Raw genomic sequence first — 14,955 nt, 5'->3', positions numbered from 1 at the left:
ATGAATTCCTGTCTCACATTGAGGTCTTTCATCCATTTTGAGTTTATCTTTGTGTATGGTGTTAGAGAATGGTCGAGTTTCATTCTTCTGTATATAGCTGTCCAATTTTCCCAGCACCATTTATTGAAGAGACTGTCTTTTTTCCATTGCATATTTTTTCCTGCTTTGTCAAAGATTATTTGACCATAGAGTTGAGGGCCCACATCTGGGTTCTCTATTCTGTTCCATTGGTCTATCTGTCTGTTTTTGTGCTGGTACAATGCTGCCTTGGTGATCACTGCTTTCTAATATAGCTTGAAATCAGGCAATGTGATGCCTCCAACTTTGTTTTTCTCTTTCAATATTTCCTTGGCGATTCGGGGTCTTTTCTGATTCCATACAAATTTTAGGAATATTTGTTCCAGCACTTTGAAAAATGTCATCAGAATTTTGATTGGGATGGTGTTGAAGGTATAGATTGCTCTGGGTATCATAGACATTTTAACAATGTTTATTCTTCCAATCCATGAGCATGGAATATTTTTCCATCTTTTTGTGTCTTTTTTAATTTCTTTCATGAGTGTTCTGTGTAACTCAATCACAAGAAAAAATTTGGCAGAAATTCAAACACTTGGAAGCTAAAGACCACTCTCCTCAAGAATGTTTGGGTCAACCAGGAAATCAAAGAAGAACTTAAACAATTCATGGAAACCAATGAGAACAAAAACACATTGGTCCAAAACCTATAGGCTACTGCAAAGACGGTCCTAAAAAGGAAATACATAGCCATCCAAGCCTCACTCAAAAAAATAGAAAAAACCCGAATTCACCAACTAACTTTACACCTTAAAGAACTAGAGAAAAAGCAACAAATGATGCCTAAGCCATGCATTAGAAGAGAAATAATTAAGATTAGAACAGAGATCAATGATGTAGAAACCAGAAACACAGTAGATCAGATCAATGAAACTAGAAGTTGGTTCTTTGAAAGAATTAATAAGATCGATAAAGCACTGGCCAGACTTATACAAAAGAAAAGAGAAAGGACCCAAATTAATAAAATTATGAATGAAAGGAGAGATATCATGACTAACACCAAGGAAATAGAAACAATTCTTAGAAATTATTATTAACAACTATATGCCAATAAGCTGAGCAACCTGGATGAAATGGAGGCCTTCCTGGAAACCTATAAACTGCCAAGACTGAAACAGGAAGAAATTGAGAACCTGAATAGGCCAATAACTGTAATGAGATTGAAGCAGCGATCAAAAACCTCCCAAAAGGGGCGCCTGGGTGGCTCAGTCCTTAAGCGTCTGCCTTCGGCTCAGGTCATGATCCCCGGGGTTCTGGGATCGAGCCCCGCATCGGGCTCCCTGCTCCATGGGAAACCTGCTTCTCCCTCTCCCACTCTCCCTGCTTTGTTCCCTCCCTTGCTGTGTCTCTCTCTGTCAAATAAATAAATAAAATCTTAAAAAAAAAAAAAAAAAAACCTCCGCAAAAACAAGAGTCCAGGGCCTGATGGATTCCCTGGGGAATTCTACCAAACATTCAAAGAAGAAATAATACCTATTCACCTGAAGCTGTTTCAAAAAACAGAAACAGAAGGAAAGCTTCCAGACTCATTCTATGAGGCCAGCATTACTTTAATCCCCAAACCAGGCAAAGACCCCATCAAAAAGGAGAATTTCAGACTGATATCCCTGATGAATATGGATTCCAAAATTCTCAACAAAATCCTAGCTAATAGGATCCAACAATACATTAAAAGGATCATCCCCCATGACGAAGTGGGATTTATCCCTGGGCTGCAATGTTGGTTCAACATTCACAAATCAATCGATGTGATAGAACACATAAGAGGAGAGAGAAGAACCATATGGTCCTCTCAATTGATGCAGAAAAAGCATTTGACAAAAATACGGCATCCTTTCCTGATTAAAACTCTTCAGAGTATAGGAACAGAGGGAATATTCTTCAATTTCATATAATCCATCTATGAAAAACCCACAGTGAATATCATCCTCAATGGGGAAAAGCTGGGAGCTTTTCCCTTAAGATCAGGAACACGTCAAGGATGCCCACTCTCGCCACTATTGTTCAACATAGTACTAGAAGTCCTAGCAACAGCAATCAGACAACAACAAGAAATAAAATGTATTCAAATTGGCAAAGAAGAAGTCAAACTCTCTCTCTCTTTGCAGATGACATGATACCTTACATGGAAAACCAAAAAACTCCACCCCCAAATTACTAGAACTCATACAACAATTCAGTAATGTGGCAGGATACAAAATCAATGCACAGAAATCAGTTGCTTTCTTATACACTAACAATGCAACTGTAGAATGAGAAATTAGAGAAACGATTCCACTTACAATAGCACCAAAAACCATCAGATACCTCAGAATAAACCTAACCAAAGAGGTAAATGATCTATACTCTAGGATATTTTAATAACATTAACTCTTCCAATCCATGAGCATGAAATATCTCTCCATTTTTTTGTGTTGTCTTTAATTTCTTTCATCAATGTTTTACAGTTTTAGGGTACAGGTCTTTCACCTCCTTGGTTAAATTTATTCCTACGTATATTGTTCTTTTTGGAACAATTGTAAATGGAATTGCTTTCTTAATTTCTCTTTCTGCTACTTCATTATTACTGTATAGAAACACTATTAATTTATGGGTATTAATTTTGTATCCTGCAACTTTACTGAATTCATTTATTACTTCCAGTAGTGCCAGGATAAGCGTGGCCTCATAGAATGAATTTGAAATTTTTCCTTTCTCTTCTATTTTTTTGAGTAGTTTAAAGAGAATATGTATTAACTTTTCTTTAAATGTTTGATAGAATTCACCTGTGAATCCATCTGATCCTGGGCTTTTATTTTTTGGTAGTTTTGGTTTACCAATTAAATTTTATTACTAGTAATTGATCTGTTCAGATTTTTTATTTCTTCCTGATTCAGTGTTGGAAGACTGTATGTTTCTAGGAATTTATCCATTTCTTCTAGGTTGTCCAACTCATTGGTCTGTAATTTTCCATAGTGTTCTCTTATAATCCTTTGTATTTCTGTGTGGTCAGTTGTTACTTCTTTTTTGGTTTTGATTTTATTTATTTGGGTCCTTTCTCTTTTTTTCCTGATGAGTCTGGCTATAGGTTTATCAATTTTGCTTATCTTTTCAGAGAAAAAGCTCTTGGTTTTATTGATTTTTCTATTGATTTTTTAGTCTTGATTTCATTTATTTCTGCTCTGATCTTTATTATTTCCTTTTTTCTAATCACCTTGGGCTTTGTTCTTTTTCTAGTTCCTTAAGTAGAAGTTGAGTTTTCTCTTGTTTCTTAAGGTAGGCCTATATTGCCATATATTTCCTTCTTAGAACTGATTTCACTGTGCTCCAAAGATTTTGGAACATTGTGTTTTCATTTTCATTTGTTTCTGTATATTTTTAAAATTTTTAATTTGATTACTTCATTGACTCATTGGTTGTTTAGTATCATGTTGTTTAGCCTTTACATATTTGTGTTTTTTTCCAGTTTTTTTCTGTGATTGATTCTAGTTTCATAACATTGTGGTTGGAAAAGATGCATGGTATGATTTCAATATTCTTAAATTTATTGAGATTTGTTTGTGGCCTAACATGTGATCTATTCTTGAGCATGTTCTATATGCCCTTGAAAAGAATGTGTATTCTGTTGTTTTAGATTGATATTTTATATATATCTGTTATGTCCATCCATCTAATGTGTCAAAGACACTGCTTCTGTATTGATTTTCTGCATACATGACCTATCCACTAATATAAGTGTGATGTTGAAGTCCTCTACTATCATTGTGTTACCATCAATTTCTTTTTTTATGTTTATTAATATTTGCTTTATGTATTTAGGTACTCCATTTTTGGGTGCATAGATATCTACAGTTTTTATATCCTCTTGCTGGATTGTTTTATCATTATGTAATGTCTTTCTTTGTCCCTTCTTAGTCTTTGTTTTCTTTTTTTTTTTTTTTTTTTTTATTTATTTGAGAGAGAGAGTGAGAGAGAGAGAGAGCACAAGAGGGGGGAGTGGGAGAGGGAGAAGCAGACTCCCTGCCGAGCAGGGAGCCCGATGCGGGACTCGATCCTGGGACTCCAGGATCATGACCTGAGCCGAAGGCAGTCGCTTAACCAACTGAGCCACCCAGGTGCCCTAGTCTTTGTTTTCAAGTCTGTTTTGTATGGGGGTGCCTGGGTGGCTCAGTCGATTGAGCACCTGACTCTTGATTTTGGTTTAGGTCATGATCTCAGGGTTGTGAGATCAAGCCCCACATCAAGCTCTGTGCTGAGCGTGGAGCCTGTTTAAGACTCTCTCTCTGCCCCTCCCCCCTCTCTCTTTCTCTCTTTCCCCCTATAAAAATAAAATAAAATATAAAAAAAAGATAAAAAATAGTCCACTTTATAATTATTGCTGCCCAGGCTTCTTTTCTTTTCACTTCTATTTGCATGGTAAATATTTTTCCATCCCTTCACTTTCAATGTGTATGTGTCTTTAGGTCTGAGGCAAGTCTCTTATAGGCAGCATATAAATGGGTCTTGCTTTTTTTTTTTTTTTTAATCCATTCCACCACTTTATGTCTTTTCATTGGAGCATTTAGGTCATTTATATTTAAAGTAATTATTGATAGGTATGTACTTATTACAATTTTGTTATTTATTTTCTGGTTGTTTTTGTAGTTCTTCTCTGTTCTTTTCTTTTTCTCTTGCTCTTTTTTGCAGTGATTGATGAGTTTCTGTAGTGTTATGTTTGGCTTTTTTTCTCTTTATTTTCTGTGTATTTATTATAGGTTTGGGGTTGTGGTTACCATAAGGTTCATATATAAAATCCCAAGTATATAGCAGTCTGTATTAAGTTGATGGTCATCTAAGTTCAAATACATTCTTTCAAAAAAATATTTTTTTCTTTTTTTTTAGTCCTTCCTCCCTCCGCCATGTTTTATGTACATGCTGTTATATTTTACATGTTTTTATTTATAATTTTCTTATGTCTAATTATGGCCATTTCTTTTTTTTTAATTATGTTCAGTTAGCCACTGTATAGTCATTTCTTTTCCACTTAAAGAAATCCCTTTAACATTTCTAGTAAGGCTGGTTTAGTGGTGATAAACTCCTTTAACTTTTGTTTGTCTGTAAAACTATGTTTCCTTCAAATCTGAGTAGTAACCTTGCCAGGTAGAATATTCTTGGTTGGGACACCTGGGTGGCTCAGTCATTAGGTGTCTGCCTTCACCTCAGGTCATGATCCCAGGGTCCTGAGATCAAGCCCTGCATTGGGCTCCCTGCTCAGCAGGAAGCCTGCTTCCCCTCTCCCACTCCCCTTGCTTGTGTTCCCTCTCTCGCTGTGTCTCTCTCTGTCAAATAAATAAATAAAATCTTTTAAAAAGAAGAATATTCTTGGTTATAGGGTTGTTTTTTTTTTTCTTTCAGCACTTTGAATACATCATGCCAGTGACTCTAATTTGGGTAAGGCACTGCTGAGAGTACTGTGGCCTCAAGTGTCCTTGATCTGGCTTGTGGGGCAGTGATCCATGCTGGAAAGTGTGAGCTGAGGAAACTTGGGGCTGCTACCAATACCCCTCCACCAAGCCACTTGGTAATTAAAGTGGGATTGTCCCTCAGAGAAAAGTATGCCACTGTTCTCACCCTTAGAATCAGAGCCATGACTCAGAGATTTTGCCCTATTGAGTCTTGCTCATATATTTATTATTTATATCACTATTTTTAGCTCTTCTTTTTTTCTAGTTTCTTAAGTAAAGACTTGGGGCATTAATTTAAGGTTAATCTTTTCTGATATAGCCATCTAGTGTTATGTTTTCCTCTTAGCACTGCTTTATATCACATTTTTTGTTTTGTTCAATTGAGAAAGTTTTACATTGGGATGGGGTGGCTGGGTGATAGACATTGGGGAGGGTATGTGCTATGGTGAGCACTGTGAATTGTGTAAGACTGTTGAATCACAGACCTGTACCTCTGAAACAAATAATACATTATATGTTAAAAAAAAAAAAAAAGAAGACGATAGCAGGAAGGGAAGAATGAAGGGGGGGAAATTGGAGGAGGAGACGAACCATGAGAGACTATGGACTCTGAAAAACAAACTGAGGGTTCTAGAGGGGAGGGGCATGGGGGGATGGGTTAGCCTGGTGATGGGTATTAAAGAGGGCATGTACTGCATGGAGCATTGGGTGTTATACGCAAACAATGGATCATGGAACACTACATCAAAAACTAATGATGTAATGTATGTTGATTAACATAACATAATTTAAAAAAAAGAAAAAGTTTTACTTTTTTTTTAAGTTCTTCTTTGACTCATGATTTATTTAGGAGTATATTTCTTAGTTCTCAAACACATTGAGATTTTCAAGATATATATCTATTTTTAATTTCTAATTTTATTCCATTGTGGCCAGAGAACATACTTTATACGTTATAAGTTCTTTTAATCTTTTTTATGACAAAGAATATGGTATATTTTGGTAAATGTTGTAAGTATACTTGAAAAGTATATGTATTCTGCTTTTGTTGGATGGAGTGTTCTATAACTGCCAGTCAAGACAAGTTGGTTGATAATGTGGCTCCTGTTTCTGCTACTTCTACCTATTTTCTATCTACTGTTGTATTGCTTATTAAGGACTGTTGAAATCACTATAATTAGAGATAACTTTTTCTGATTTCATTTCTCAATCTTTGCTTCATGTGTTTAGATGCTCTGTGACGAGGTGCAGAAATATTTAGAATTGTTATGTACTCTTAATGAATTGAACCCTTCATTATGAAAAGGCCCTCTTTATTGCTAGCAATATTTTTTGCTCTAATATGTCCTATTAGATATTAAAATAGCTGTTCCAACCTTCTTTTGATTAGTGATGGCATGATGCATCATTTTCCATCCTTTTATTTTTAACTTATTTACGGCTTTATATTTAAGATGGGTTTCTCTCAGTAAGTAATTTTGCATCTTGCTTTAAAAAATAATCCAATTTTACCAACTCTGCCTTTTAAAATGGATGTTTGAATTATCTATATTTAATGTGATGATTGATGTGGTTGCTATTGCTTTTCTATTTGTTTTATCTATTTTTGTTACATTTTCTTCTTTTTCTGCCTTCCTATCAATTATTTTTATTATTCTATTTTTATAACATTTCTTGCTTTATTAGCTATAATTTTTCTTTAAGTTCTACAGCACACATCTTTATCACAATCTGCCTACAAGTAATATTATATCATGTCATGTGCAGTATAAAAAACTTTCAACAGTATATTTCCATTTCATCTTCTCCTGGCCTCTGTGCTATTGTTGTCATACATCTTCCTCATATATATATTTCAGGCCACACAATATGCTGTTATTATTTTTGCTTTAAGTAGTCATTTATCATTTACAGAGATTTGGAAAAAAATATTTTATATTTACCCACATAGTTTTTATTTGTGTTGCTCTTCCTTCCTTTGTATAAATCCATATTTCTATCTAGCATTATTTTCCTTCTGCTTGACACACTTCCATTTACATGTCTTGCAGTACACATCAGTTGGTGAATTTTTTAGCTTCTGTGAGTCTGAAAAAGTGTTTATTGTGCCTATATTTTTAAAATATATTATCTCTGGTTACATAATTCTACATTGACAGGTTTTCTCCAGTACTTCAAAGCTGTTGCTAACTACATTCTTGCTTGCTTATTTCTGACAAGAAGCCTGCTGTCCTTCTAAAATTTTCCCTCTGAACATAATGTTTTGTTTTAGTTTGCTTTTAAGATTTTCCCTTTATCTGAAGGGGAACAAAAATGTATTTGAAGAAAAAAATGATAAAAAACATTCTAAATTTGATGACAATTATAATTTCCACAAAGAACCTCAACAAATAAGAAATATTAATAAAATTACACAAAGAGATATAATCAAATTACTTAGAACTAGTGATAAAGGTAAATATGGTCTCTGTCACTCTATGTTAGTCAATAGCAAAAAACTCCACCCATATTTTTCATGGGTAGTCAAACTCTGCATGTCTACAACCAGTTAATTTCCACCTCTTCCCCTACCTTATATGTTCCAACCATAACTCCAAAAGAAATAGAATAAAAACAAATATCCTGTTCCTCTTCCAATGTTCCCTGTTTTAGAAAATAGCACCAGGAAGGGAGTTAAGATGGGAGACCCTGGGCTTGACTCATTCCATCAAACACAGCCAGATCAACAACAAATCATTTTGAATACTTAGGAAATCAAGCTGAGGATTAAGAGAACAATTTGCACAATTAGAGGGAGAGAACATGGCAGGTAAGAGGTGCAGAGATGTGAACTGGGGGGAGAGAAAAATCCATGGTGCTGTGGAGGAGAGGGCACAGAGAAAGAGAGAGGGGGAGAGAGAGCAGTGCCTCAGGTCATGCAAGTAAAACACTCCCCCCAAAACCACTGACTGGGGAATGGAAAAGAACTATCACAAGTTTTTACAAACAATGGAGCTCAACTTCTGAGGTTTTAGAAGTCCATGCCATTCGTCAGAGTCAAGCTGGGTGGGCAGGAGTGCTCCTGGGGAAAAGGAGGGCAGAGGCCCAGGAGCGGACAGTGGACAGCATGGTATTGAGATCCCCTAGGTCACACTGGGAGAGAATGTTTCCCTTCCTAGAGTATATTTGGAAGAGGCTATATTGCCTCTCCAAGGACAAAAGACTCGCCAGGCACCATTGAACGGCTGTTCATCAGCAAGGGCCAGAAGCACATGCAGAGGGCAGATAACCTGGTCATAGCTTTTTATTGTGCTTCACCATAAACTACAAGCACCCGTGTGACCATGCAATTGCTCTTTTGGGACCAAACAGCACCAGATACAGTGCTGTGAGGCTTTCCTCTAGAGGAGAGGAGCAGGTCTGCATCTTGCCAGGTCTTTTAAGATTTGAAGTTTTGAATCCCAGCCACATGCCAGAGATAAAACACAGGAGAATTATGGAGCCAGGGATCCTGATGGCATGGGCATAGACAGGTTGAGGGTAGGGATCTGATAGAAGCCTGGGACACAAGAGGGGAGATGATTCACTTTTCTGTAGGGCTTCCTGAGCGATGGTGGGCACGAGCTTCCCTCCCTGGGGACAAGAGAGTGGGGTGATGTCACCTTCCCCACACACACTAGAACAGTGGGACTTCATGGAACAACACAGCACTCCCAGTTGGGGGTGGAGCCATTTACACCAAACCCCACCCCCTGCACCCTACAGGGGCATCTTTAGTAGGGCAGGTCTGACTGTGAGCCAGTACAGCAGGCCCCTACCCCAGAGGACCAGCACAGGCCGCCCCCACATGCACCAAGTCTACTGATCATAGAATGCTTCAAAGCATCAGCTTCAGTTCTGGTGGAAATAGGACCAGGCTTTCCCCCCCCTTTGGAATCAGGTTTATAATTTTTGGCTTCTTTGTTTCTTTCCTTTTTCTCTTTTTCTAGATCAGGCTTCTTTTTTCTTTTTCTTTAAAATCAGGCTTATAGTTTTTTTTTTGTCTGTTTCTTTGTTTTTCTTACTCTTTTTCCTTTTCCCATTTTTGGGTCAGGCTTTTTTTTTTAACCAGGCTTATTTTAACAAACAAATCAAAGCACATCTAGTTAATGGTCCAAACACTCTCCACTGCAAGCAAGGAAGAACTCTGCAGAGGATTGACTTGTGGGAAAGAGCAGCCAAAACCCAACAGCTGAATGCACACAGCATACACCAGAAACACTTCCTGAATTGCCAGGCCCTGGACAGTGTATTGTCCCTTATTAATATAGCATTACTCTCAGGAACAGGAAACATATCAAGCTTTCATAACATGCAAAAGACAAAAACCTAGACAAAATGACAAGACAAAAGAAAGATCAAGAAGAAACCACAGCCAGGGATTTATTCAAAACAGATAGAAGCAATATATCTGAACAAGAATTTAGAAAAACTGTCATAAGAACACTAGCTGTGCTTGAAAAAAAAAAACAAAAAACATAGAACACACCAGAGAAACCCTCACTACAGACATAGAAGACCTAAAAACTAGTCAGGGTGAACGAAAAAATGCTATAATTGAGATACAAAATCAACTGGATGTAATCACAAAGAGGATGGAAGAAGCAAAGGAATGAACTGGTGGTATAGAAGATAAAATTATGGAAAATACTGAAGCTAAAAAGAAGAGGGAAAGAAAACTATTAGATCACAAACATAGACTTAAGGAACAAGCAAATCCATAGAATGCAATAATATCCATATCATAGGAGTCCCAGAAGAAGAAAAGCAGGTAAAGGGGGAAGAAGGTTTATTTGAACAAATTATAGCTGAAGCTTCCTAATCTGGGGAAAGAAACAGGCATTCAAGTCCAGGAGGCACAGAGAACTCCCCTCAAAATCAACAAAAACAGGTCAACACCAAGACATATCATAGTGAAACTTGCAAAATACAAAGATAAAAAGAAAATTCTGAAAGCAGCTAGTGACAAAAATTCCTTAACCTACAAGGGTAAAGACATAAGTTTAGCAGTAGACCTGTCCACAGAAACATGACAGGCCAGAAGAAAGCGGCAATGGTATATTCAACATGCTAAATGGGAAAAATATGCAGCCAAGAATACTTTATCTAGCAAGACTGTCATTCAGAATAGGACAGATAAAGAGATTACCTGACAAGCAAAAACTAAAGGAATTCATGAACACTAACTAGCACTGCTAGAAATATTAAAGGGAACACTTTGAGCAAAAAAAGACCAAAAGCAACAATGACTAGAAAGGAACAGAGACAATCTACAGGAACAATGACTTTACAGGTAATACAATGACACTAAATTCATATCTATCAATAAATACTCTGAATGTAAATAGACTAAATGCTCCAATCAAAAGACAAAGGGTATTAGAATGGATTAAAAAAAGAAAACAAGACCTATCTTTATGCTGCCTACAAGAGATTCATTTTAGACCTAAAGACACCTGCAGATTGAAAGGGAGGGGATAGGGAAGGATTTCTCATGCTAATGGACATCAAAAGAAAGCTGGGGTAGTAAACCTTATATCAGACAAACTAGATTTTAAACCAAAGACTGTAATAAGAGATGAAGAAGCATACTACATCATAATAAAGGGGTCTATCCAACAAGAAGATCCAACAGTTGTAAATATTTATGCTCCCAAGTTGGGAGCACCCAAATATATAAATCAACTAATAACAAACTTAAAAAAACTCATTGATAATAATACAATAATAGTAGGGGACTTTAAAACCCCATTTATAGCAATAGATCATCTATGCCGAAGATCAACAAGAAAACAATGGCTTTGAATGACACACTGGATCAGATGGACTTAACAGATATATTCAGAACATTTCATACTAAAGCAGCAGAATATGCATTCTTCTCGAGTGCACATGGAACATTCTCCAGAATAGATCACATACTGGGTCACAAATCAGCCTTCAACAAGTACAAAAAGATCATACCATGCATATTTTCAGATCACAACACTATGAAACTTGAAATCAACCACACGAAAAATTCTGGGAAGACCAAAAATACAGGGAGGTTGAAGAACATCCTACTAAAGAATGAATGGGTCAACCAGGAAATTAAAGAGGAAATTTTTAAAAATATATGGAAGCAAAAGAAAATGAAAACACGACAATCCAAAACCTTTGGGATGCAACAAAGGTGGTCATAAGAGGGAATTATATAGTGTTGCAGGCCTTCCTCAAGAAACAAGAAAAGTCCCAAATACACAACCTAATTTTACACTTAAAGGAGCCAAAAAAGAACTACAAATAAAGCCTAAAACCAGCAGAAGAAAGGAAATAATAAAGATTAGAGCAGAAATAAATGATATATAAATAAAAAAAAACCCAGCACAGATCAATGAAACTAGGACCTGGTTCTTTGAAAGAATTAACAAAATTGCTAATTTTCATTGATAAACCACTAGCCAGACTCATCAAAAAGAGAAAGGACTCAAATAAATAAAATCATGAATGAAAGAGAGATCATAACCAACACCACAGAAATACAATTATAAGAGAATATTAAGAAAAAATTATATGCCAACAAATTGGGCATTCTGAAGAAATGGATAAATTCCTAGAAACACATAAACTACCAAAACTGACTAAAATTAAGAAGACAGGGAACAACAAATGTTGGTGAGGATGTAGAGAAAGGGGAACCCTCTTACACTGTTGGTGAGAATGCAAGTTGGTACAGCCAGTCTGGAAAACAGTATGGAGGTTCCCCAAGAAGTTAAAAATAGAGCTACCCTATGACCCAGCAATTGCATTACTGGGTATTTACCCCAAAGATACAGATGCAGTGAAATGAAGGGGCACCTGCACCCCAATGTCCAGAGCAGCAATGTCTACAATAGCCAAACTGTAGAAGGAGCCAAGATGTCCTTCAACAGATGAATGGGTAAAGATGATGTGGTTCATATATACAATGGAATATTACTCAGCCATCAGAAAGGATGAATACCTACTATTTACAATGACATGGATGGAACTGGAGGGGATTATGCTAAGTGAAATAAGTCAATCAGAGAAAGACAATTATCATATGGTTTTACTCATATGTGGAATATAAGGAATAGTGCAGAGGATCATAGGGGAAGGGAGGGAAAACTGAATGGGAAGAAATCAGAGAGGGAGACAAACCATGAGAGACTCTGGACTCTGGGAAACAAACTGAGAGTTGCTGAAGGGGAGGTGGGTGGGGGATGGGGCAACTGGGGGATGGGCATTAAAGATGGTACGTGATGTGATGAGCACTGGGTTTTATAAGCAACTGATGAATTATTGAACATTACATCTGAAACTAATGATGTTAGTTTCATTAACATTAGTTAGTTTCAACTAATATGTTGGCTAATTGAATTTAAATTAAAAAAAAAACTACCAAAAATGAAACAGGAAAAAAAAACAGAAAATTTGAACAGACCCATAATCAGCAAAGAAATTGAAACAATAATCAAAAATCTCCCAACAAACAAGAGTCCAGGGCCAGATGGCTTCCCGGGGGAATTCTACCAAACATTTAAAGAAGAGTTAATACCTATTCTTCTGAAAGTGTTTTAAAAATTAGAAATGGAAGGAAAACTCCTTCAATGAGGTCAGCATTATTTCGATCCCTAAACCAGACAAAAACCCCACTAAAAAAGAAAATTACAGGCCAATATCCCTGATGAATATGGAAGCAAAAATTCTCGCCAAGATACTAGCTAATCCAATCCAACAGTATATTAAAATAATTATTCACCACTATCAAGTGGGATTTATTCCTGTGCTGCAGGTGTGGTTCAGTATCTGCAAATCAATTAACATGATACACCACATTAACAAAGACAAGAACCATATGATCCTCCCAGTAGATGCAGAAAAGGCATTTGACAAAATACAGCATCCTTTTTTGATAAAAACGCTCAACAAATAGGGATAGAAGGAACATACCTCAACATCATAAAGGCCATATATGAAAGACCCACAATAAATATCATCCTCAATGGGAAAAAAACTGAGAGCCTTTCACCTACAATCAGGAACAAGACAAGGATGTCCACTCCTACTATTACTATTTAACATAGTACTGGAAGTCTTAGCCTCAGCAATCAGACAACAAAAAGAAATAAAAGGCTTCCAAATCAGCAAGGAAGAAGTCAAATTTTCACTCTTTGTAGACGACACAATACTCTCTGTGGAAAACCCAAAAGACTCCACCAAAAAATTGCTAGAATACATGAATTCAGCAAAGTTGCAGGATACAAAATCAATGTGCAGAAATCTGTTGCATTTCTATACACCAATAACAAAGCAGCAGAAAAAGAAATCAAGGAATCGATCCCATTTGCAATGGCACCAAAAACAATAAGATACGTAGGAATAAACCCAACCAAAGAGTTAAGAGATCTGTACATTGAAAACTAATGAACACTTATGAAAGAAATTGAAGAGGACACAAAGAAATAGAAAAACATTCCATGCTCATAGGGTAGAACAACAAACATTGTTAAAATGTCTATACTACCCAAAGCAATCTACACATTTAATGCAATCCCTATGAAAATACCACCAGCATTTTTCACAGAGCTAGAACAAAACATCCTAAAATTTGTATGGAACCATGAAAGACCTGGAATAGCCAAAACAATTCTGAAAAAGAAAAACAAAACTGGAGGCATCATGATTCCAGATTTCAAGCTATATTACAAAGCTATAGTCATCAAGATAGTATGCTACTGGCACAAAAACAGACACATAGATCAATGGAACAGAACAGACAACCCAAAAATGGACCCACAACTATATGGTCAACTAATCTTTGACAAAGCAGGAAAGACTATCCAATGGAAAAAAGACAGTGTCTTCAACAAATGGTGTTGGGAAAACTGGACAGCAACATGCAGAAGAACAAAACTGAACCATTTTCTTACACCATACACTAAAATAAACTCAAAATGGATGAAAGACCTAAATGTGAGACAGGAAACCATTAAAATCCTAGAGGAGAACAAAGGCAGCAATCTCTTTGACTTTGGCTGTAGCAACTTCTTACTAGACACATCACCGGAGGCAAGGGAAACAAAAGCAAAAATGAACTATTGGGACTTCATCAAGATAAAAGGCTTTGCACAGTGAAGGATTAGTTTTGTAAATTACTTTGTTCTAAGAAAATGCACATTGAAGTATTTAGGGACAAAGGGGTATGATATCGGCAACTAGTTCTCAAACGGTTCAGGAAAAAAATTAAATTCATACATCTGCATACTTGCCATTTCAGTACAGCCCATCATATATTATAATGCATTTATCTCATTGTGATCATATTGCTGATCATACTAAACTAATGGCCAACTAAGATCTCACCTAGCCAGCAGGTTGTTCCTCACTGGAATTTCAGGCTGATATGTGCTTAGGGTTTTGAAAACAAAAGCATGCT

At 36.4% G+C, this 14,955-nt stretch overlaps 1 protein-coding gene across 3 annotated transcripts in view; it reads right to left on the bottom strand.

The window, feature by feature from the left end:
* GABRA3 (gamma-aminobutyric acid type A receptor subunit alpha3) overlaps positions 1-14,955 on the bottom strand; it is a 386,726-nt gene that overhangs the window by 220,631 nt on the left and 151,140 nt on the right. The window lies entirely within an intron of this gene.

Source organism: Halichoerus grypus, chromosome X, assembly GCF_964656455.1.
Source record: "Halichoerus grypus chromosome X, mHalGry1.hap1.1, whole genome shotgun sequence".
In the NCBI taxonomy this organism is placed as follows: Eukaryota; Metazoa; Chordata; class Mammalia; order Carnivora; family Phocidae; genus Halichoerus; species Halichoerus grypus.
The sequence above is the reverse complement of the archived record's forward strand: the minus strand, read 5'-3'. Positions and strand labels throughout refer to the sequence as shown.